The sequence below is a fragment of the Anarhichas minor genome, unplaced genomic scaffold, assembly GCF_050575085.1.
Source record: "Anarhichas minor isolate MPS153535 unplaced genomic scaffold, ASM5057508v1 ptg000013l, whole genome shotgun sequence".
NCBI classification, from domain to species: domain Eukaryota; kingdom Metazoa; phylum Chordata; class Actinopteri; order Perciformes; family Anarhichadidae; genus Anarhichas; species Anarhichas minor.
Genome location: NW_027466459.1, coordinates 184,247 through 204,767, shown reverse-complemented (window position 1 = coordinate 204,767; position 20,521 = coordinate 184,247). Strand labels below are relative to the sequence as shown.

The 20,521-nt window shown below is 45.4% G+C and overlaps 12 non-coding genes across 12 annotated transcripts; 9 read left to right on the top strand and 3 right to left on the bottom strand.

Moving 5' to 3' along the window:
* The first annotated feature begins 339 nt into the window (after window positions 1-339).
* trnav-uac (transfer RNA valine (anticodon UAC)) lies at window positions 340-412 on the top strand. Its single transcript has one exon. It is a non-coding gene; the product is annotated as a tRNA-Val (tRNA).
* A 615-nt stretch (window positions 413-1,027) lies between these two features.
* trnav-uac (transfer RNA valine (anticodon UAC)) lies at window positions 1,028-1,100 on the top strand. Its single transcript has one exon. It is a non-coding gene; the product is annotated as a tRNA-Val (tRNA).
* A 615-nt stretch (window positions 1,101-1,715) lies between these two features.
* Window positions 1,716-1,788, top strand: trnav-uac (transfer RNA valine (anticodon UAC)). Its single transcript has one exon. It is a non-coding gene; the product is annotated as a tRNA-Val (tRNA).
* Window positions 1,789-2,403: 615 nt separating this feature from the next.
* Window positions 2,404-2,476, top strand: trnav-uac (transfer RNA valine (anticodon UAC)). Its single transcript has one exon. It is a non-coding gene; the product is annotated as a tRNA-Val (tRNA).
* Window positions 2,477-3,091: 615 nt separating this feature from the next.
* On the top strand, window positions 3,092-3,164 carry trnav-uac (transfer RNA valine (anticodon UAC)). The gene has a single exon. It is a non-coding gene; the product is annotated as a tRNA-Val (tRNA).
* Window positions 3,165-3,779: 615 nt separating this feature from the next.
* trnav-uac (transfer RNA valine (anticodon UAC)) lies at window positions 3,780-3,852 on the top strand. The gene has a single exon. It is a non-coding gene; the product is annotated as a tRNA-Val (tRNA).
* Window positions 3,853-6,531: 2,679 nt separating this feature from the next.
* trnav-uac (transfer RNA valine (anticodon UAC)) lies at window positions 6,532-6,604 on the top strand. Its single transcript has one exon. It is a non-coding gene; the product is annotated as a tRNA-Val (tRNA).
* Window positions 6,605-7,907: 1,303 nt separating this feature from the next.
* On the top strand, window positions 7,908-7,980 carry trnav-uac (transfer RNA valine (anticodon UAC)). Its single transcript has one exon. It is a non-coding gene; the product is annotated as a tRNA-Val (tRNA).
* Window positions 7,981-8,594: 614 nt separating this feature from the next.
* trnav-uac (transfer RNA valine (anticodon UAC)) lies at window positions 8,595-8,667 on the top strand. The gene has a single exon. It is a non-coding gene; the product is annotated as a tRNA-Val (tRNA).
* A 7,871-nt stretch (window positions 8,668-16,538) lies between these two features.
* Window positions 16,539-16,610, bottom strand: trnad-guc (transfer RNA aspartic acid (anticodon GUC)). The gene has a single exon. It is a non-coding gene; the product is annotated as a tRNA-Asp (tRNA).
* A 1,304-nt stretch (window positions 16,611-17,914) lies between these two features.
* trnad-guc (transfer RNA aspartic acid (anticodon GUC)) lies at window positions 17,915-17,986 on the bottom strand. Its single transcript has one exon. It is a non-coding gene; the product is annotated as a tRNA-Asp (tRNA).
* A 1,992-nt stretch (window positions 17,987-19,978) lies between these two features.
* Window positions 19,979-20,050, bottom strand: trnad-guc (transfer RNA aspartic acid (anticodon GUC)). The gene has a single exon. It is a non-coding gene; the product is annotated as a tRNA-Asp (tRNA).
* Window positions 20,051-20,521: the final 471 nt, after the last annotated feature.

The following is a 20,521-nucleotide window of genomic DNA, read 5'->3' as shown; positions in this document are numbered from 1 at the left end:
GTTGTCTTACTAGCAACTGGTAGAAAACTCCCCGTCAGGGAATCGAACCCTGGTCTTCCGCGTGACAAGCGGAGATACTATCCACTAAACTAACAAGGACTGCGCTAGTAGCATTTTTGGGCTAATGAAAAAAAAGTGGCGCTGTTCCGGCCTTTAAAGGGAATTCTTAGAGCTATACAGGGGAGGCTTTAAGTGTACTAGACATTTACTGTCACTCAATGACACAGCAGCTGTGACTGAATCCATTTGGAAATCATGTCGTCTGGCATCTGAAATGTTTGCACTCAAGTGTGAATGGTGCATTGAGCCTGGGCACGTGCGTAAAAGTCATCTTCAGCAGTTTCCGTAGTGTAGTGGTTATCACGTTGGCTTTACACGCGAAAAGTCCCCCGTTCGAAACTGGGCGGAAACAGTATTCTTTGTTCCTGCTTACTCCACACAATAACACTCTACGTAGTGGAATTGTCAGAAACTGGGTAAGTACAACTGCCCCAGGGTTAGCTTTTCCTCCACACAATCAAAGTGTTCTGACTAGCGTTCCCAGCAAACTGGATGAAAAGAAGCAGAATTTTCCATTCTGATGCACAACCTTTCATGCATGCCGAGGTAGGCAATCATATCGTTAATGTGAAGCGGTCTCTGACAGCAGGAACATGCTTGATATGTATCGTCTCTGTGATAAATGGCTGTTGTCTTACTAGCAACTGGTAGAAAACTCCCCGTCAGGGAATCGAACCCTGGTCTTCCGCGTGACAAGCGGAGATACTATCCACTAAACTAACGAGGACTGCGCTAGTAGCATTTTTGGGCTAATGAAAAAAAAGTGGCGCTGTTCCGGCCTTTAAAGGGAATTCTTAGAGCTATACAGGGGAGGCTTTAAGTGTACTAGACATTTACTGTCACTCAATGACACAGCAGCTGTGACTGAATCCATTCGGAAATCATGTCGTCTGGCATCTGAAATGTTTGCACTCAAGTGTGAATGGTGCATTGAGCCTGGGCACGTGCGTAAAAGTCATCTTCAGCAGTTTCCGTAGTGTAGTGGTTATCACGTTGGCTTTACACGCGAAAAGTCCCCCGTTCGAAACTGGGCGGAAACAGTATTCTTTGTTCCTGCTTACTCCACACAATAACACTCTACGTAGTGGAATTGTCAGAAACTGGGTAAGTACAACTGCCCCAGGGTTAGCTTTTCCTCCACACAATCAAAGTGTTCTGACTAGCGTTCCCAGCAAACTGGATGAAAAGAAGCAGAATTTTCCATTTTGATGCGCAACCTTTCATGCATGCCGAGGTAGGCAATCATATTGTTAATGTGAAGCGGTCTCTGACAGCAGGAACATGCTCGATATGTATCGTCTCTGTGTTAAATGGCTGTTGTCTTACTAGCAACTGGTAGAAAACTCCCCGTCAGGGAATCAAACCCTGGTCTTCCGCGTGACAAGCGGAGATACTATCCACTAAACTAACGAGGACTGCGCTAGTAACATTTTTGGGCTAATGAAAAAAAAGTGGCGCTGTTCCGGCCTTTAAAGGGAATTCTTAGAGCTATACAGGGGAGGCTTTAAGTGTACTAGACATTTACTGTCACTCAATGACACAGCAGCTGTGACTGAATCCATTCGGAAATCATGTCGTTTGGCATCTGAAATGTTTGCACTCAAGTGTGAATGGTGCATTGAGCCTGGGCACGTGCGTAAAAGTCATCTTCAGCAGTTTCCGTAGTGTAGTGGTTATCACGTTGGCTTTACACGCGAAAAGTCCCCCGTTCGAAACTGGGCGGAAACAGTATTCTTTGTTCCTGCTTAATCCACACAATAACACTCTACGTAGTGGAATTGTCAGAAACTGGGTAAGTACAACTGCCCCAGGGTTAGCTTTTCCTCCACATAATCAAAGTGTTCTGACTAGCGTTCCCAGCAAACTGGATGAAAAGAAGCAGAATTTTCCATTCTGATGCGCAACCTTTCATGCATGCCGAGGTAGGCAATCATATCGTTAATGTGAAGCGGTCTCTGACAGCAGGAACATACTCGATATGTATCGTCTCTGTGTTAAATGGCTGTTGTCTTACTAGCAACTGGTAGAAAACTCCCCGTCAGGGAATCAAACCCTGGTCTTCCGCGTGACAAGCGGAGATACTATCCACTAAACTAACGAGGACTGCGCTAGTAACATTTTTGGGCTAATGAAAAAAAAGTGGCGCTGTTCCGGCCTTTAAAGGGAATTCTTAGAGCTATACAGGGGAGGCTTTAAGTGTACTAGACATTTACTGTCACTCAATGACACAGCAGCTGTGACTGAATCCATTCGGAAATCATGTCGTTTGGCATCTGAAATGTTTGCACTCAAGTGTGAATGGTGCATTGAGCCTGGGCACGTGCGTAAAAGTCATCTTCAGCAGTTTCCGTAGTGTAGTGGTTATCACGTTGGCTTTACACGCGAAAAGTCCCCCGTTCGAAACTGGGCGGAAACAGTATTCTTTGTTCCTGCTTAATCCACACAATAACACTCTACGTAGTGGAATTGTCAGAAACTGGGTAAGTACAACTGCCCCAGGGTTAGCTTTTCCTCCACATAATCAAAGTGTTCTGACTAGCGTTCCCAGCAAACTGGATGAAAAGAAGCAGAATTTTCCATTTTGATGCGCAACCTTTCATGCATGCCGAGGTAGGCAATCATATTGTTAATGTGAAGCGGTCTCTGACAGCAGGAACATGCTCGATATGTATCGTCTCTGTGTTAAATGGCTGTTGTCTTACTAGCAACTGGTAGAAAACTCCCCGTCAGGGAATCAAACCCTGGTCTTCCGCGTGACAAGCGGAGATACTATCCACTAAACTAACGAGGACTGCGCTAGTAACATTTTTGGGCTAATGAAAAAAAAGTGGCGCTGTTCCGGCCTTTAAAGGGAATTCTTAGAGCTATACAGGGGAGGCTTTAAGTGTACTAGACATTTACTGTCACTCAATGACACAGCAGCTGTGACTGAATCCATTCGGAAATCATGTCGTTTGGCATCTGAAATGTTTGCACTCAAGTGTGAATGGTGCATTGAGCCTGGGCACGTGCGTAAAAGTCATCTTCAGCAGTTTCCGTAGTGTAGTGGTTATCACGTTGGCTTTACACGCGAAAAGTCCCCCGTTCGAAACTGGGCGGAAACAGTATTCTTTGTTCCTGCTTAATCCACACAATAACACTCTACGTAGTGGAATTGTCAGAAACTGGGTAAGTACAACTGCCCCAGGGTTAGCTTTTCCTCCACATAATCAAAGTGTTCTGACTAGCGTTCCCAGCAAACTGGATGAAAAGAAGCAGAATTTTCCATTCTGATGCGCAACCTTTCATGCATGCCGAGGTAGGCAATCATATCGTTAATGTGAAGCGGTCTCTGACAGCAGGAACATACTCGATATGTATCGTCTCTGTGTTAAATGGCTGTTGTCTTACTAGCAACTGGTAGAAAACTCCCCGTCAGGGAATCGAACCCTGGTCTTCCGCGTGACAAGCGGAGATACTATCCACTAAACTAACGAGGACTGCCCTAGTAGCATTTTTGGGCTAATGAAAAAAAAGTGGCGCTGTTCCGGCCTTTAAAGGGAATTCTTAGAGCTATACAGGGGAGGCTTTAAGTGTACTAGACATTTACTGTCACTCAATGACACAGCAGCTGTGACTGAATCCATTCGGAAATCATGTCGTCTGGCATCTGAAATGTTTGCAGTCAAGTGTGAATGGTGCATTGAGCCTGGGCACGTGCGTAAAAGTCATCTTCAGCAGTTTCCGTAGTGTAGTGGTTATCACGTTGGCTTTACACGCGAAAAGTCCCCCGTTCGAAACTGGGCGGAAACAGTATTCTTTGTTCCTGCTTAATCCACACAATAACACTCTACGTAGTGGAATTGTCAGAAACTGGGTAAGTACAACTGCCCCAGGGTTAGCTTTTCCTCCACATAATCAAAGTGTTCTGACTAGCGTTCCCAGCAAACTGGATGAAAAGAAGCAGAATTTTCCATTCTGATGCGCAACCTTTCATGCATGCCGAGGTAGGCAATCATATCGTTAATGTGAAGCGGTCTCTGACAGCAGGAACATACTCGATATGTATCGTCTCTGTGTTAAATGGCTGTTGTCTTACTAGCAACTGGTAGAAAACTCCCCGTCAGGGAATCGAACCCTGGTCTTCCGCGTGACAAGCGGAGATACTATCCACTAAACTAACGAGGACTGCGCTAGTAGCATTTTTGGGCTAATGAAAAAAAAGTGGCGCTGTTCCGGCCTTTAAAGGGAATTCTTAGAGCTATACAGGGGAGGCTTTAAGTGTACTAGACATTTACTGTCACTCAATGACACAGCAGCTGTGACTGAATCCATTCGGAAATCATGTCGTCTGGCATCTGAAATGTTTGCAGTCAAGTGTGAATGGTGCATTGAGCCTGGGCACGTGCGTAAAAGTCATCTTCAGCAGTTTCCGTAGTGTAGTGGTTATCACGTTAGCTTTACACGCGAAAAGTCCCCCGTTCGAAACTGGGCGGAAACAGTATTCTTTGTTCCTGCTTAATCCACACAATAACACTCTACGTAGTGGAATTGTCAGAAACTGGGTAAGTACAACTGCCCCAGGGTTAGCTTTTCCTCCACATAATCAAAGTGTTCTGACTAGCGTTCCCAGCAAACTGGATGAAAAGAAGCAGAATTTTCCATTCTGATGCGCAACCTTTCATGCATGCCGAGGTAGGCAATCATATCGTTAATGTGAAGCGGTCTCTGACAGCAGGAACATACTCGATATGTATCGTCTCTGTGTTAAATGGCTGTTGTCTTACTAGCAACTGGTAGAAAACTCCCCGTCAGGGAATCGAACCCTGGTCTTCCGCGTGACAAGCGGAGATACTATCCACTAAACTAACGAGGACTGCGCTAGTAGCATTTTTGGGCTAATGAAAAAAAAGTGGCGCTGTTCCGGCCTTTAAAGGGAATTCTTAGAGCTATACAGGGGAGGCTTTAAGTGTACTAGACATTTACTGTCACTCAATGACACAGCAGCTGTGACTGAATCCATTCGGAAATCATGTCGTCTGGCATCTGAAATGTTTGCACTCAAGTGTGAATGGTGCATTGAGCCTGGGCACGTGCGTAAAAGTCATCTTCAGCAGTTTCCGTAGTGTAGTGGTTATCACATTGGCTTTACACGCGAAAAGTCCCCCGTTCGAAACTGGGCGGAAACAGTATTCTTTGTTCCTGCTTACTCCACACAATAACACTCTACGTAGTGGAATTGTCAGAAACTGGGTAAGTACAACTGACCCAGGGTTAGCTTTTCCTCCACATAATCAAAGTGTTCTGACTAGCGTTCCCAGCAAACTGGATGAAAAGAAGCAGAATTTTCCATTCTGATGCGCAACCTTTCATGCATGCCGAGGTAGGCAATCATATCGTTAATGTGAAGCGGTCTCTGACAGCAGGAACATGCTTGATATGTATCGTCTCTGTGTTAAATGGCTGTTGTCTTACTAGCAACTGGTAGAAAACTCCCCGTCAGGGAATCGAACCCTGGTCTTCCGCGTGACAAGCGGAGATACTATCCACTAAACTAACGAGGACTGCGCTAGTAGCATTTTTGGGCTAATGAAAAAAAAGTGGCGCTGTTCCGGCCTTTAAAGGGAATTCTTAGAGCTATACAGGGGAGGCTTTAAGTGTACTAGACATTTACTGTCACTCAATGACACAGCAGCTGTGACTGAATCCATTCGGAAATCATGTCGTCTGGCATCTGAAATGTTTGCAGTCAAGTGTGAATGGTGCATTGAGCCTGGGCACGTGCGTAAAAGTCATCTTCAGCAGTTTCCGTAGTGTAGTGGTTATCACGTTAGCTTTACACGCGAAAAGTCCCCCGTTCGAAACTGGGCGGAAACAGTATTCTTTGTTCCTGCTTAATCCAAACAATAACACTCTACGTAGTGGAATTGTCAGAAACTGGGTAAGTACAACTGCCCCAGGGTTAGCTTTTCCTCCACATAATCAAAGTGTTCTGACTAGCGTTCCCAGCAAACTGGATGAAAAGAAGCAGAATTTTCCATTCTGATGCGCAACCTTTCATGCATGCCGAGGTAGGCAATCATATCGTTAATGTGAAGCGGTCTTTGACAGCAGGAACATGCTTGATATGTATCGTCTCTGTGTTAAATTGCTGTTGTCTTACTAGCAACTGGTAGAAAACTCCCCGTCAGGGAATCGTACCCTGGTCTTCCGCGTGACAAGCGGAGATACTATCCACTATACTAACGAGGACTGCGCTAGTAGCATTTTTGGGCTAATGAATAAAAAGTGGCGCTGTTCCGGCCTTTAAAGGGAATTCTTAGAGCTATACAGGGGAGGCTTTAAGTGTACTAGACATTTACTGTCACTCAATGACACAGCAGCTGTGACTGAATCCATTCGGAAATCATGTCGTCTGGCATCTGAAATGTTTGCACTCAAGTGTGAATGGTGCATTGAGCCTGGGCACGTGCGTAAAAGTCATCTTCAGCAGTTTCCGTAGTGTAGTGGTTATCACGTTGGCTTTACACGCGAAAAGTCCCCCGTTCGAAACTGGGCGGAAACAGTATTCTTTGTTCCTGCTTACTCCACACAATAACACTCTACGTAGTGGAATTGTCAGAAACTGGGTAAGTACAACTGCCCCAGGGTTAGCTTTTCCTCCACACAATCAAAGTGTTCTGACTAGCGTTCCCAGCAAACTGGATGAAAAGAAGCAGAATTTTCCATTTTGATGCGCAACCTTTCATGCATGCCGAGGTAGGCAATCATATCGTTAATGTGAAGCGGTCTCTGACAGCAGGAACATGCTTGATATGTATCGTCTCTGTGTTAAATGGCTGTTGTCTTACTAGCAACTGGTAGAAAACTCCCCGTCAGGGAATCAAACCCTGGTCTTCCGCGTGACAAGCGGAGATACTATCCACTAAACTAACGAGGACTGCGCTAGTAGCATTTTTGGGCTAATGAAAAAAAAGTGGCGCTGTTCCGGCCTTTAAAGGGAATTCTTAGAGCTATACAGGGGAGGCTTTAAGTGTACTAGACATTTACTGTCACTCAATGACACAGCAGCTGTGACTGAATCCATTCGGAAATCATGTCGTCTGGCATCTGAAATGTTTGCACTCAAGTGTGAATGGTGCATTGAGCCTGGGCACGTGCGTAAAAGTCATCTTCAGCAGTTTCCGTAGTGTAGTGGTTATCACATTGGCTTTACACGCGAAAAGTCCCCCGTTCGAAACTGGGCGGAAACAGTATTCTTTGTTCCTGCTTACTCCACACAATAACACTCTACGTAGTGGAATTGTCAGAAACTGGATAAGTACAACTGCCCCAGGGTTAGCTTTTCCTCCACACAATCAAAGTGTTCTGACTAGCGTTCCCAGCAAACTGGATGAAAAGAAGCAGAATTTTCCATTCTGATGCGCAACCTTTCATGCATGCCGAGGTAGGCAATCATATCGTTAATGTGAAGCGGTCTCTGACAGCAGGAACATGCTTGATATGTATCGTCTCTGTGTTAAATGGCTGTTGTCTTACGAGCAACTGGTAGAAAACTCCCCGTCAGGGAATCAAACCCTGGTCTTCCGCGTGACAAGCGGAGATACTATCCACTATACTAACGAGGACTGCGCTAGTAGCATTTTTGGGCTAATGAATAAAAAGTGGCGCTGTTCCGGCCTTTAAAGGGAATTCTTAGAGCTATACAGGGGAGGCTTTAAGTGTACTAGACATTTACTGTCACTCAATGACACAGCAGCTGTGACTGAATCCATTCGGAAATCATGTCGTCTGGCATCTGAAATGTTTGCACTCAAGTGTGAATGGTGCATTGAGCCTGGGCACGTGCGTAAAAGTCATCTTCAGCAGTTTCCGTAGTGTAGTGGTTATCACGTTGGCTTTACACGCGAAAAGTCCCCCGTTCGAAACTGGGCGGAAACAGTATTCTTTGTTCCTGCTTACTCCACACAATAACACTCTACGTAGTGGAATTGTCAGAAACTGGGTAAGTACAACTGCCCCAGGGTTAGCTTTTCCTCCACACAATCAAAGTGTTCTGACTAGCGTTCCCAGCAAACTGGATGAAAAGAAGCAGAATTTTCCATTTTGATGCGCAACCTTTCATGCATGCCGAGGTAGGCAATCATATCGTTAATGTGAAGCGGTCTCTGACCGCAGGAACATGCTTGATATGTATCGTCTCTGTGTTAAATGGCTGTTGTCTTACTAGCAACTGGTAGAAAACTCCCCGTCAGGGAATCAAACCCTGGTCTTCCGCGTGACAAGCGGAGATACTATCCACTAAACTAACGAGGACTGCGCTAGTAGCATTTTTGGGCTAATGAAAAAAAATGGCGCTGTTCCGGCCTTTAAAGGGAATTCTTAGAGCTATACAGGGGAGGCTTTAAGTGTACTAGACATTTACTGTCACTCAATGACACAGCAGCTGTGACTGAATCCATTCGGAAATCATGTCGTCTGGCATCTGAAATGTTTGCACTCAAGTGTGAATGGTGCATTGAGCCTGGGCACGTGCGTAAAAGTCATCTTCAGCAGTTTCCGTAGTGTAGTGGTTATCACGTTGGCTTTACACGCGAAAAGTCCCCCGTTCGAAACTGGGCGGAAACAGTATTCTTTGTTCCTGCTTACTCCACACAATAACACTCTACGTAGTGGAATTGTCAGAAACTGGGTAAGTACAACTGCCCCAGGGTTAGCTTTTCCTCCACACAATCAAAGTGTTCTGACTAGCGTTCCCAGCAAACTGGATGAAAAGAAGCAGAATTTTCCATTCTGATGCGCAACCTTTCATGCATGCCGAGGTAGGCAATCATATCGTTAATGTGAAGCGGTCTCTGACAGCAGGAACATGCTTGATATGTATCGTCTCTGTGTTAAATGGCTGTTGTCTTACTAGCAACTGGTAGAAAACTCCCCGTCAGGGAATCAAACCCTGGTCTTCCGCGTGACAAGCGGAGATACTATCCACTAAACTAACGAGGACTGCGCTAGTAGCATTTTTGGGCTAATGAAAAAAAAGTGGCGCTGTTCCGGCCTTTAAAGGGAATTCTTAGAGCTATACAGGGGAGGCTTTAAGTGTACTAGACATTTACTGTCACTCAATGACACAGCAGCTGTGACTGAATCCATTCGGAAATCATGTCGTCTGGCATCTGAAATGTTTGCACTCAAGTGTGAATGGTGCATTGAGCCTGGGCACGTGCGTAAAAGTCATCTTCAGCAGTTTCCGTAGTGTAGTGGTTATCACGTTGGCTTTACACGCGAAAAGTCCCCTGTTCGAAACTGGGCGGAAACAGTATTCTTTGTTCCTGCTTAATCCACACAATAACACTCTACATAGTGGAATTGTCAGAAACTGGGTAAGTACAACTGCCCCAGGGTTAGCTTTTCCTCCACATAATCAAAGTGTTCTGACTAGCGTTCCCAGCAAACTGGATGAAAAGAAGCAGAATTTTCCATTCTGATGCGCAACCTTTCATGCATGCCGAGGTAGGCAATCATATCGTTAATGTGAAGCGGTCTCTGACAGCAGGAACATGCTTGATATGTATCGTCTCTGTGTTAAATGGCTGTTGTCTTACTAGCAACTGGTAGAAAACTCCCCGTCAGGGAATCGAACCCTGGTCTTCCGCGTGACAAGCGGAGATACTATCCACTAAACTAACGAGGACTGCGCTAGTAGCATTTTTGGGCTAATGAAAAAAAAGTGGCGCTGTTCCGGCCTTTAAAGGGAATTCTTAGAGCTATACAGGGGAGGCTTTAAGTGTACTAGACATTTACTGTCACTCAATGACACAGCAGCTGTGACTGAATCCATTCGGAAATCATGTCGTCTGGCATCTGAAATGTTTGCACTCAAGTGTGAATGGTGCATTGAGCCTGGGCACGTGCGTAAAAGTCATCTTCAGCAGTTTCCGTAGTGTAGTGGTTATCACGTTGGCTTTACACGCGAAAAGTCCCCTGTTCGAAACTGGGCGGAAACAGTATTCTTTGTTCCTGCTTAATCCACACAATAACACTCTACATAGTGGAATTGTCAGAAACTGGGTAAGTACAACTGCCCCAGGGTTAGCTTTTCCTCCACATAATCAAAGTGTTCTGACTAGCGTTCCCAGCAAACTGGATGAAAAGAAGCAGAATTTTCCATTCTGATGCGCAACCTTTCATGCATGCCGAGGTAGGCAATCATATCGTTAATGTGAAGCGGTCTCTGACAGCAGGAACATGCTTGATATGTATCGTCTCTGTGTTAAATGGCTGTTGTCTTACTAGCAACTGGTAGAAAACTCCCCGTCAGGGAATCAAACCCTGGTCTTCCGCGTGACAAGCGGAGATACTATCCACTAAACTAACGAGGACTGCGCTAGTAGCATTTTTGGGCTAATGAAAAAAAAGTGGCGCTGTTCCGGCCTTTAAAGGGAATTCTTAGAGCTATACAGGGGAGGCTTTAAGTGTACTAGACATTTACTGTCACTCAATGACACAGCAGCTGTGACTGAATCCATTCGGAAATCATGTCGTCTGGCATCTGAAATGTTTGCACTCAAGTGTGAATGGTGCATTGAGCCTGGGCACGTGCGTAAAAGTCATCTTCAGCAGTTTCCGTAGTGTAGTGGTTATCACGTTGGCTTTACACGCGAAAAGTCCCCTGTTCGAAACTGGGCGGAAACAGTATTCTTTGTTCCTGCTTAATCCACACAATAACACTCTACATAGTGGAATTGTCAGAAACTGGGTAAGTACAACTGCCCCAGGGTTAGCTTTTCCTCCACATAATCAAAGTGTTCTGACTAGCGTTCCCAGCAAACTGGATGAAAAGAAGCAGAATTTTCCATTCTGATGCGCAACCTTTCATGCATGCCGAGGTAGGCAATCATATCGTTAATGTGAAGCGGTCTCTGACAGCAGGAACATGCTTGATATGTATCGTCTCTGTGTTAAATGGCTGTTGTCTTACTAGCAACTGGTAGAAAACTCCCCGTCAGGGAATCGAACCCTGGTCTTCCGCGTGACAAGCGGAGATACTATCCACTAAACTAACGAGGACTGCGCTAGTAGCATTTTTGGGCTAATGAAAAAAAAGTGGCGCTGTTCCGGCCTTTAAAGGGAATTCTTAGAGCTATACAGGGGAGGCTTTAAGTGTACTAGACATTTACTGTCACTCAATGACACAGCAGCTGTGACTGAATCCATTCGGAAATCATGTCGTCTGGCATCTGAAATGTTTGCACTCAAGTGTGAATGGTGCATTGAGCCTGGGCACGTGCGTAAAAGTCATCTTCAGCAGTTTCCGTAGTGTAGTGGTTATCACGTTGGCTTTACACGCGAAAAGTCCCCTGTTCGAAACTGGGCGGAAACAGTATTCTTTGTTCCTGCTTAATCCACACAATAACACTCTACATAGTGGAATTGTCAGAAACTGGGTAAGTACAACTGCCCCAGGGTTAGCTTTTCCTCCACATAATCAAAGTGTTCTGACTAGCGTTCCCAGCAAACTGGATGAAAAGAAGCAGAATTTTCCATTCTGATGCGCAACCTTTCATGCATGCCGAGGTAGGCAATCATATCGTTAATGTGAAGCGGTCTCTGACAGCAGGAACATGCTTGATATGTATCGTCTCTGTGTTAAATGGCTGTTGTCTTACTAGCAACTGGTAGAAAACTCCCCGTCAGGGAATCGAACCCTGGTCTTCCGCGTGACAAGCGGAGATACTATCCACTAAACTAACGAGGACTGCGCTAGTAGCATTTTTGGGCTAATGAAAAAAAAGTGGCGCTGTTCCGGCCTTTAAAGGGAATTCTTAGAGCTATACAGGGGAGGCTTTAAGTGTACTAGACATTTACTGTCACTCAATGACACAGCAGCTGTGACTGAATCCATTCGGAAATCATGTCGTCTGGCATCTGAAATGTTTGCACTCAAGTGTGAATGGTGCATTGAGCCTGGGCACGTGCGTAAAAGTCATCTTCAGCAGTTTCCGTAGTGTAGTGGTTATCACGTTGGCTTTACACGCGAAAAGTCCCCTGTTCGAAACTGGGCGGAAACAGTATTCTTTGTTCCTGCTTAATCCACACAATAACACTCTACATAGTGGAATTGTCAGAAACTGGGTAAGTACAACTGCCCCAGGGTTAGCTTTTCCTCCACATAATCAAAGTGTTCTGACTAGCGTTCCCAGCAAACTGGATGAAAAGAAGCAGAATTTTACATTCTGATGCGCAACCTTTCATGCATGCCGAGGTAGGCAATCATATCGTTAATGTGAAGCGGTCTCTGACAGCAGGAACATGCTTGATATGTATCGTCTCTGTGTTAAATGGCTGTTGTCTTACTAGCAACTGGTAGAAAACTCCCCGTCAGGGAATCAAACCCTGGTCTTCCGCGTGACAAGCGGAGATACTATCCACTAAACTAACGAGGACTGCGCTAGTAGCATTTTTGGGCTAATGAAAAAAAAGTGGCGCTGTTCCGGCCTTTAAAGGGAATTCTTAGAGCTATACAGGGGAGGCTTTAAGTGTACTAGACATTTACTGTCACTCAATGACACAGCAGCTGTGACTGAATCCATTCGGAAATCATGTCGTCTGGCATCTGAAATGTTTGCACTCAAGTGTGAATGGTGCATTGAGCCTGGGCACGTGCGTAAAAGTCATCTTCAGCAGTTTCCGTAGTGTAGTGGTTATCACGTTGGCTTTACACGCGAAAAGTCCCCTGTTCGAAACTGGGCGGAAACAGTATTCTTTGTTCCTGCTTAATCCACACAATAACACTCTACATAGTGGAATTGTCAGAAACTGGGTAAGTACAACTGCCCCAGGGTTAGCTTTTCCTCCACATAATCAAAGTGTTCTGACTAGCGTTCCCAGCAAACTGGATGAAAAGAAGCAGAATTTTACATTCTGATGCGCAACCTTTCATGCATGCCGAGGTAGGCAATCATATCGTTAATGTGAAGCGGTCTCTGACAGCAGGAACATGCTTGATATGTATCGTCTCTGTGTTAAATGGCTGTTGTCTTACTAGCAACTGGTAGAAAACTCCCCGTCAGGGAATCGAACCCTGGTCTTCCGCGTGACAAGCGGAGATACTATCCACTAAACTAACGAGGACTGCGCTAGTAGCATTTTTGGGCTAATGAAAAAAAAGTGGCGCTGTTCCGGCCTTTAAAGGGAATTCTTAGAGCTATACAGGGGAGGCTTTAAGTGTACTAGACATTTACTGTCACTCAATGACACAGCAGCTGTGACTGAATCCATTCGGAAATCATGTCGTCTGGCATCTGAAATGTTTGCACTCAAGTGTGAATGGTGCATTGAGCCTGGGCACGTGCGTAAAAGTCATCTTCAGCAGTTTCCGTAGTGTAGTGGTTATCACGTTGGCTTTACACGCGAAAAGTCCCCTGTTCGAAACTGGGCGGAAACAGTATTCTTTGTTCCTGCTTAATCCACACAATAACACTCTACATAGTGGAATTGTCAGAAACTGGGTAAGTACAACTGCCCCAGGGTTAGCTTTTCCTCCACATAATCAAAGTGTTCTGACTAGCGTTCCCAGCAAACTGGATGAAAAGAAGCAGAATTTTCCATTCTGATGCGCAACCTTTCATGCATGCCGAGGTAGGCAATCATATCGTTAATGTGAAGCGGTCTCTGACAGCAGGAACATGCTTGATATGTATCGTCTCTGTGTTAAATGGTTGTTGTCTTACTAGCAACTGGTAGAAAACTCCCCGTCAGGGAATCGAACCCTGGTCTTCCGCGTGACAAGCGGAGATACTATCCACTAAACTAACGAGGACTGCGCTAGTAGCATTTTTGGGCTAATGAAAAAAAAGTGGCGCTGTTCCGGCCTTTAAAGGGAATTCTTAGAGCTATACAGGGGAGGCTTTAAGTGTACTAGACATTTACTGTCACTCAATGACACAGCAGCTGTGACTGAATCCATTCGGAAATCATGTCGTCTGGCATCTGAAATGTTTGCAGTCAAGTGTGAATGGTGCATTGAGCCTGGGCACGTGCGTAAAAGTCATCTTCAGCAGTTTCCGTAGTGTAGTGGTTATCACGTTAGCTTTACACGCGAAAAGTCCCCCGTTCGAAACTGGGCGGAAACAGTATTCTTTGTTCCTGCTTACTCCACACAATAACACTCTACGTAGTGGAATTGTCAGAAACTGGGTAAGTACAACTGCCCCAGGGTTAGCTTTTCCTCCACACAATCAAAGTGTTCTGACTAGCGTTCCCAGCAAACTGGATGAAAAGAAGCAGAATTTTCCATTCTGATGCGCAACCTTTCATGCATGCCGAGGTAGGCAATCATATCGTTAATGTGAAGCGGTCTCTGACAGCAGGAACATGCTTGATATGTATCGTCTCTGTGTTAAATGGCTGTTGTCTTACTAGCAACTGGTAGAAAACTCCCCGTCAGGGAATCGAACCCTGGTCTTCCGCGTGACAAGCGGAGATACTATCCACTAAACTAACGAGGACTGCGCTAGTAGCATTTTTGGGCTAATGAAAAAAAAGTGGCGCTGTTCCGGCCTTTAAAGGGAATTCTTAGAGCTATACAGGGGAGGCTTTAAGTGTACTAGACATTTACTGTCACTCAATGACACAGCAGCTGTGACTGAATCCATTCGGAAATCATGTCGTCTGGCATCTGAAATGTTTGCAGTCAAGTGTGAATGGTGCATTGAGCCTGGGCACGTGCGTAAAAGTCATCTTCAGCAGTTTCCGTAGTGTAGTGGTTATCACGTTAGCTTTACACGCGAAAAGTCCCCCGTTTGAAACTGGGCGGAAACAGTATTCTTTGTTCCTGCTTACTCCACACAATAACACTCTACGTAGTGGAATTGTCAGAAACTGGGTAAGTACAACTGCCCCAGGGTTAGCTTTTCCTCCACACAATCAAAGTGTTCTGACTAGCGTTCCCAGCAAACTGGATGAAAAGAAGCAGAATTTTCCATTCTGATGCGCAACCTTTCATGCATGCCGAGGTAGGCAATCATATCGTTAATGTGAAGCGGTCTCTGACAGCAGGAACATGCTTGATATGTATCGTCTCTGTGTTAAATGGCTGTTGTCTTACTAGCAACTGGTAGAAAACTCCCCGTCAGGGAATCGAACCCTGGTCTTCCGCGTGACAAGCGGAGATACTATCCACTAAACTAACGAGGACTGCGCTAGTAGCATTTTTGGGCTAATGAAAAAAAAGTGGCGCTGTTCCGGCCTTTAAAGGGAATTCTTAGAGCTATACAGGGGAGGCTTTAAGTGTACTAGACATTTACTGTCACTCAATGACACAGCAGCTGTGACTGAATCCATTCGGAAATCATGTCGTCTGGCATCTGAAATGTTTGCAGTCAAGTGTGAATGGTGCATTGAGCCTGGGCACGTGCGTAAAAGTCATCTTCAGCAGTTTCCGTAGTGTAGTGGTTATCACGTTAGCTTTACACGCGAAAAGTCCCCCGTTCGAAACTGGGCGGAAACAGTATTCTTTGTTCCTGCTTACTCCACACAATAACACTCTACGTAGTGGAATTGTCAGAAACTGGGTAAGTACAACTGCCCCAGGGTTAGCTTTTCCTCCACACAATCAAAGTGTTCTGACTAGCGTTCCCAGCAAACTGGATGAAAAGAAGCAGAATTTTCCATTCTGATGCGCAACCTTTCATGCATGCCGAGGTAGGCAATCATATCGTTAATGTGAAGCGGTCTCTGACAGCAGGAACATGCTTGATATGTATCGTCTCTGTGTTAAATGGCTGTTGTCTTACTAGCAACTGGTAGAAAACTCCCCGTCAGGGAATCGAACCCTGGTCTTCCGCGTGACAAGCGGAGATACTATCCACTAAACTAACGAGGACTGCGCTAGTAGCATTTTTGGGCTAATGAAAAAAAAGTGGCGCTGTTCCGGCCTTTAAAGGGAATTCTTAGAGCTATACAGGGGAGGCTTTAAGTGTACTAGACATTTACTGTCACTCAATGACACAGCAGCTGTGACTGAATCCATTCGGAAATCATGTCGTCTGGCATCTGAAATGTTTGCACTCAAGTGTGAATGGTGCATTGAGCCTGGGCACGTGCGTAAAAGTCATCTTCAGCAGTTTCCGTAGTGTAGTGGTTATCACGTTAGCTTTACACGCGAAAAGTCCCCCGTTCGAAACTGGGCGGAAACAGTATTCTTTGTTCCTGCTTACTCCACACAATAACACTCTACGTAGTGGAATTGTCAGAAACTGGGTAAGTACAACTGCCCCAGGGTTAGCTTTTCCTCCACACAATCAAAGTGTTCTGACTAGCGTTCCCAGCAAACTGGATGAAAAGAAGCAGAATTTTCCATTCTGATGCGCAACCTTTCATGCATGCCGAGGTAGGCAATCATATCGTTAATGTGAAGCGGTCTCTGACAGCAGGAACATGCTTGATATGTATCGTCTCTGTGTTAAATTGCTGTTGTCTTACTAGCAACTGGTAGAAAACTCCCCGTCAGGGAATCGAACCCTGGTCTTCCGCGTGACAAGCGGAGATACTATCCACTATACTAACGAGGACTGCGCTAGTAGCATTTTTGGGCTAATGAAAAAAAAGTGGCGCTGTTCCGGCCTTAAAAGGGAATTCTTAGAGCTATACAGGGGAGGCTTTAAGTGTACTAGACATTTACTGTCACTCAATGACACAGCAGCTGTGACTGAATCCATTCGGAAATCATGTCGTCTGGCATCTGAAATGTTTGCAGTCAAGTGTGAATGGTGCATTGAGCCTGGGCACGTGCGTAAAAGTCATCTTCAGCAGTTTCCGTAGTGTAGTGGTTATCACGTTAGCTTTACACGCGAAAAGTCCCCCGTTCGAAACTGGGCGGAAACAGTATTCTTTGTTCCTGCTTACTCCACACAATAACACTCTACGTAGTGGAATTGTCAGAAACTGGGTAAGTACAACTGCCCCAGGGTTAGCTTTTCCTCCACACAATCAAAGTGTTCTGACTAGCGTTCCCAGCAAACTGGATGAAAAGAAGCAGAATTTTCCATTCTGATGCGCAACCTTTCATGCATGCCGAGGTAGGCAATCATATCGTTAATGTGAAGCGGTCTCTGACAGCAGGAACATGCTTGATATGTATCGTCTCTGTGTTAAATGGCTGTTGTCTTACTAGCAACTGGTAGAAAACTCCCCGTCAGGGAATCGAACCCTGGTCTTCCGCGTGACAAGCGGAGATACTATCCACTAAACTAACGAGGACTGCGCTAGTAGCATTTTTGGGCTAATGAAAAAAAAGTGGCGCTGTTCCGGCCTTTAAAGGGAATTCTTAGAGCTATACAGGGGAGGCTTTAAGTGTACTAGACATTTACTGTCACTCAATGACACAGCAGCTGTGACTGAATCCATTCGGAAATCATGTCGTCTGGCATCTGAAATGTTTGCAGTCAAGTGTGAATGGTGCATTGAGCCTGGGCACGTGCGTAAAAGTCATCTTCAGCAGTTTCCGTAGTGTAGTGGTTATCACGTTAGCTTTACACGCGAAAAGTCCCCCGTTCGAAACTGGGCGGAAACAGTATTCTTTGTTCCTGCTTACTCCACACAATAACACTCTACGTAGTGGAATTGTCAGAAACTGGGTAAGTACAACTGCCCCAGGGTTAGCTTTTCCTCCACACAATCAAAGTGTTCTGACTAGCGTTCCCAGCAAACTGGATGAAAAGAAGCAGAATTTTCCATTCTGATGCGCAACCTTTCATGCATGCCGAGGTAGGCAATCATATCGTTAATGTGAAGCGGTCTCTGACAGCAGGAACATGCTTGATATGTATCGTCTCTGTGTTAAATGGCTGTTGTCTTACTAGCAACTGGTAGAAAACTCCCCGTCAGGGAATCGAACCCTGGTCTTCCGCGTGACAAGCGGAGATACTATCCACTATACTAACGAGGACTGCGCTAGTAGCATTTTTGGGCTAATGAAAAAAAAGTGGCGCTGTTCCGGCCTTTAAAGGGAATTCTTAGAGCTATACAGGGGAGGCTTTAAGTGTACTAGACATTTACTGTCACTCAATGACACAGCAGCTGTGACTGAATCCATTCGGAAATCATGTCGTCTGGCATCTGAAATGTTTGCAGTCAAGTGTGAATGGTGCATTGAGCCTGGGCACGTGCGTAAAAGTCATCTTCAGCAGTTTCCGTAGTGTAGTGGTTATCACGTTAGCTTTACACGCGAAAAGTCCCCCGTTCGAAACTGGGCGGAAACAGTATTCTTTGTTCCTGCTTACTCCACACAATAACACTCTACGTAGTGGAATTGTCAGAAACTGGGTAAGTACAACTGCCCCAGGGTTAGCTTTTCCTCCACACAATCAAAGTGTTCTGACTAGCGTTCCCAGCAAACTGGATGAAAAGAAGCAGAATTTTCCATTCTGATGCGCAACCTTTCATGCATGCCGAGGTAGGCAATCATATCGTTAATGTGAAGCGGTCTCTGACAGCAGGAACATGCTTGATATGTATCGTCTCTGTGTTAAATGGCTGTTGTCTTACTAGCAACTGGTAGAAAACTCCCCGTCAGGGAATCGAACCCTGGTCTTCCGCGTGACAAGCGGAGATACTATCCACTAAACTAACGAGGACTGCGCTAGTAGCATTTTTGGGCTAATGAAAAAAAAGTGGCGCTGTTCCGGCCTTTAAAGGGAATTCTTAGAGCTATACAGGGGAGGCTTTAAGTGTACTAGACATTTACTGTCACTCAATGACACAGCAGCTGTGACTGAATCCATTCGGAAATCATGTCGTCTGGCATCTGAAATGTTTGCACTCAAGTGTGAATGGTGCATTGAGCCTGGGCACGTGCGTAAAAGTCATCTTCAGCAGTTTCCGTAGTGTAGTGGTTATCACGTTAGCTTTACACGCGAAAAGTCCCCCGTTCGAAACTGGGCGGAAACAGTATTCTTTGTTCCTGCTTACTCCACACAATAACACTCTACGTAGTGGAATTGTCAGAAACTGGGTAAGTACAACTGCCCCAGGGTTAGCTTTTCCTCCACACAATCAAAGTGTTCTGACTAGCGTTCCCAGCAAACTGGATGAAAAGAAGCAGAATTTTCCATTCTGATGCGCAACCTTTCATGCATGCCGAGGTAGGCAATCATATCGTTAATGTGAAGCGGTCTCTGACAGCAGGAACATGCTTGATATGTATCGTCTCTGTGTTAAATGGCTGTTGTCTTACTAGCAACTGGTAGAAAACTCCCCGTCAGGGAATCGAACCCTGGTCTTCCGCGTGACAAGCGGAGATACTATCCACTAAACTAACGAGGACTGCGCTAGTAGCATTTTTGGGCTAATGAAAAAAAAGTGGCGCTGTTCCGGCCTTTAAAGGGAATTCTTAGAGCTATACAGGGGAGGCTTTAAGTGTACTAGACATTTACTGTCACTCAATGACACAGCAGCTGTGACTGAATCCATTCGGAAATCATGTCGTCTGGCATCTGAAATGTTTGCAGTCAAGTGTGAATGGTGCATTGAGCCTGGGCACGTGCGTAAAAGTCATCTTCAGCAGTTTCCGTAGTGTAGTGGTTATCACGTTAGCTTTACACGCGAAAAGTCCCCCGTTCGAAACTGGGCGGAAACAGTATTCTTTGTTCCTGCTTACTCCACACAATAACACTCTACGTAGTGGAATTGTCAGAAACTGGGTAAGTACAACTGCCCCAGGGTTAGCTTTTCCTCCACACAATCAAAGTGTTCTGACTAGCGTTCCCAGCAAACTGGATGAAAAGAAGCAGAATTTTCCATTCTGATGCGCAACCTTTCATGCATGCCGAGGTAGGCAATCATATCGTTAATGTGAAGCGGTCTCTGACAGCAGGAACATGCTTGATATGTATCGTCTCTGTGTTAAATGGCTGTTGTCTTACTAGCAACTGGTAGAAAACTCCCCGTCAGGGAATCGAACCCTGGTCTTCCGCGTGACAAGCGGAGATACTATCCACTATACTAACGAGGACTGCGCTAGTAGCATTTTTGGGCTAATGAAAAAAAAGTGGCGCTGTTCCGGCCTTTAAAGGGAATTCTTAGAGCTATACAGGGGAGGCTTTAAGTGTACTAGACATTTACTGTCACTCAATGACACAGCAGCTGTGACTGAATCCATTCGGAAATCATGTCGTCTGGCATCTGAAATGTTTGCAGTCAAGTGTGAATGGTGCATTGAGCCTGGGCACGTGCGTAAAAGTCATCTTCAGCAGTTTCCGTAGTGTAGTGGTTATCACGTTAGCTTTACACGCGAAAAGTCCCCCGTTCGAAACTGGGCGGAAACAGTATTCTTTGTTCCTGCTTACTCCACACAATAACACTCTACGTAGTGGAATTGTCAGAAACTGGGTAAGTACAACTGCCCCAGGGTTAGCTTTTCCTCCACACAATCAAAGTGTTCTGACTAGCGTTCCCAGCAAACTGGATGAAAAGAAGCAGAATT